Consider the following 3,900-nt stretch of genomic DNA (forward strand, 5'->3'; position numbering starts at 1 on the left):
TATCATTCCCTAAGTGTCCCATTACTTTAAACCGTGGGGAGTTGCCTCAGATCAGTTGTCTGTGCCCTGCAGTCCTAAATGCGCCTGCCTCTTCATTTTCCAGCTGTGGGTTGTTCCCTGCTCTAGTCTGGTTTTTCCCCCAGTCATTTCTTCCCCAAGAAAGATACGTGTATTTTCCACATATCGTGCTTTTAACATATGCTATTTTCTCCTTTTTACTTTGCATCGCTTAGCATTTTAGAATCCCAATTCCAAGTGTTTCTGCACACCATACAGCCAGCCGTGTGTGAGGCCACCGGCATACAAAAGTGAAAGTTAGAGATGTGTTTTTAAATTTGTTTGTTTTTCGAGACAGGGTTTCTCTGTGTAGTTTTGGTGCCTGGCCTGGATCTTGCTCTGTAGACCAGGCTGGCCTCGAACTCACAGAGATCTGCCTGTCTCTCTGCCTCCCAAGTGCTAGGATTAAAAGCATGCGCCCCTGACACCGGCAGAAATCGGTTTTTAAATTTAAGATGTGTCGAAGGAGTTGCGGAGCCGGGGGACAGAAAAGGAAATGTCACAGGTGAAAAGTAGTGCATTGAGAAAATAAATAGCAGTAAGAGAAACTGTCCCCCTGTTCTGTTTAAAACCTTTTACGTTTGATTCAGATACCCCGACCCCCAAAATTAAAGATGCAAAAAGTTGTCCTGTTGGAAAGTTCAGGTACAGGGTTTAAAAACCTAAAGTCTAAAAAGCCTAGATTTGGGGCTGGAGAGATGGCTCAGCAGTTAAGAGCACTGGCTGCTCGTACAGAGGATCCAGGTTGGATTCCCAGCACCCATGGGGTGGTTCACCACCATTCTTTACTCCAGTACCAGGGGATCTGATGCTCCATTCTGGCATCTCTGTAGGCAACACACACCCACGTGGTACACAAACATACATTCAGGCAAAACACACATAAAGTAAAATGACTAAATCTAAAATATATGTAAGTTTAAAAAGCCTGGGTTATTTTTAGCATTCTCTCTCCCTATTTAAGTATGCATATATAAATATGAAAATATTTAGTAATTTATTTTGGAGAATGGATGTGATGGTGTGAATGAAAATGGCCCCCATAGGCTTAGAGGGTGTGGTATTCTTTGAAGGATTAGGACATGTGGCCCTATTGGAAGAAGTGGGAGGGGGAAGGCTTTGAAGTTTCAGGAGCTCAAGCCAGGCCCAGTGGCTCACTCTCTCTTCCTGCTGCCTGCAGATCCAGATGTGAGACTGGAAGCTCCTTCTCCAGCACCATGTCTGCCTGCATGCCGCCATGCTTCCTGCCATGATGACAATGGACTAAACCTCTGAACACCTGTAAGCCAAGCCCAATTAAATGGTTTCCTTTATAAGAGTTGCCATGGTCATGGTGTTTCTTCACAGCAGTAGAACACTGAGGAAGACACCAGGTCTCACTATGGAGCCCTAGGTGGCCTGGAACTTTCTATGTAGGCCAGCCTCAAACTCACAGAGCTCTGACGTTACCTGCCTCCCTAATCATGGGGTTAAAAGCAATCTCCACTACTCCTGGCTATTTGTTCTTTTTTATAGTAGTTTTAGCATCAAAGACTGAGAAAGAAGGATGAATTAATTGTAGCTTGCTTGGCAGAGAAAATTTCTTCAGTGAAATGACAGTTCCCAACATATTTTTATTTTCCTCCAAACAACAGAGAACAGGAACTATAGCTCATTGCAAGTGTGCCGACTCCTTGGGTTGAATGCCCAGCGCCAAAATATTTTTTTATTTGAATTAAAGATGGTCTACATAAAACCAGGACAGCCAGAGCTACACAGAGAGACTCTGTCTCAGATAAAGGAACAAATAAAACAAGATAGTATTTCGTTTGTTCCAGAGAGAGCCTGGCTCCTTAAATACACCATGCTGACCTCAGACTCTTATTTTTCCTTATTTTGCCTGTACTATAATGCCTGGCTGTTGTATCTATATTTTCACATAAAAAGTGAATTTTAAAAATTATATTCATGTCCAACTATAGGCTTATTGGAACTTCTACAAACTACCCAAATACTTATTAAAACATTTTCAAATTTCAAAGCCCAAAATTTCAAACTATGGATTATAGACCGAATTAAAATGCAGTTCTCACACTAAATACAAGTTACCTATAAAAGTTATACTAGGCCAGGTAGTGGTGGTGGCGGCGGTGGCGGCGGTCTCTGTGAGTTTGAGGCCAGCCTGGTCTACAGGACAGGCACCAAAACTACACAGAGAAACCCTGTCTCAAAAAACAAAAAAGAAAGAAAAAAAAAAAAAAGCTATACTAAACTAGGGTATTCTGATTGCATTTTACTGTGGAGGTGAATTAAATTTCCTTATACAAATTAAAGTGGTAAATCTATAATGTACTCACCACTTCCCAGAATTACTGGGTTGGTAGAAATTAGAGAATGAATTACTATCATGATAAGTGACTATAAACTAGATCTACACGTCCATTGTAGTAGCAAACACAGTCATGAAATCATTTTTATTCATAAATAACCCTGGCTCTGGTATCAGGGTTGGGTTCTAGACCTAGAGAGAGTGAGTCAGGTTTGTTTGTTTGTTTGTTTGTTTGTTTGTTTGTTTGTTTTTCAAGACAGAGTTTCTCTGTGTAGCCCTGGCCACCCTGGAACTCACTTTGTAGACCGGGCTGGCCTCGAACTCAGAGATTCTTCTGCCTCTGCCTCTGGCAAGAGCCAGGGTCTTAACTGCATCTCTAGAGCAGTTTTTTTGTTTGTTTTGTTTTAAACTTCCCTGAAACTGACTAATGTAGAATGGACGGAGTAATAATAAATGCCTCTGGTAGAGAGCTTGTATCAGAATGTATCAATATGACCCTTTCAGTGATTAGCACATGAAATGACACATAAATGATGGTCATTATTATTGCATGTGAACTATTACATATATATATATATATATATATATATATATATATATATATATATATATGCTTATATCTCTCAGCTATGTACTGTATCAACTTGATTGTAAGATCGGAAAAGCAGGTACCAAAATTCAGACACTGAGATGTACTCCTATAATCCCCCATTTGGGAGGACAGAGTCTGAAGATCTCAAGTTTGAGTCCAACCCTTAGCTACATGCACAGTGAGTCCCTGTCACAAAATGAAAACAAGACAAGGGGGAAGGCAGGGGCAAGCTCCTAGCTCTCCACTACCCATATCACCTGGATGTCTTATTGTTCACACAGGTCAGCAATGAGATTTAAAATTGTAAGCAACATTCGGGGCTCTGCTATGAAGGCCTTTGTCTTTCAGTTCCCCAGGCTCGCCCTATAGTATTGCCGCTGCATCCCCAGTGAGTTATGGCAGTGGAAATTCTTGGTTGCTACCTGCCCTCCTCAACAATAGCAGTCTAATTAGAGGCTTGGAAAAGTGGCCAAATCTTTTTTTTTTTTTTTTGGTTTTTCGAGACAGGGTTTCTCTGTGTAGCTTTGCACCTTTCCTGGAACTCACTTGGTAGCCCAGGCTGGCCTCGAACTCACAGAGATCCGCCTGGCTCTGCCTCCTGAGTGCTGGCGTTAAAGGCGTGCGCCACCACCGCCCAGCAAAAGTGGCCAAATCTTGTGGGCCACAGGAAGATATGATAGAGATTCAGCTGTGTATTAAAGCTGAACTTTGACCGGCCAAGGGTCTGTCAAAAGGCAAAGCCATTTATTATGAATATTTGGTGCTACCCAGCCTTTAATATTACAGCTGTCTTCTGCTATGAAATCCTTGTGTGCCCAGACCAATTGGTAAACAGTTCAGCTCCCCGGACCTGCTGAGTTACAAACTGCCCTGCTGAGCCTAGGAGACAAGCTGGAGGGACACCATAGCTTTGTTTCTTGTGCTAATGAAGCTCAGACCATCC

The sequence above is a fragment of the Peromyscus maniculatus genome, chromosome 22 (assembly GCF_049852395.1).
Source record: "Peromyscus maniculatus bairdii isolate BWxNUB_F1_BW_parent chromosome 22, HU_Pman_BW_mat_3.1, whole genome shotgun sequence".
NCBI classification, from domain to species: domain Eukaryota; kingdom Metazoa; phylum Chordata; class Mammalia; order Rodentia; family Cricetidae; genus Peromyscus; species Peromyscus maniculatus.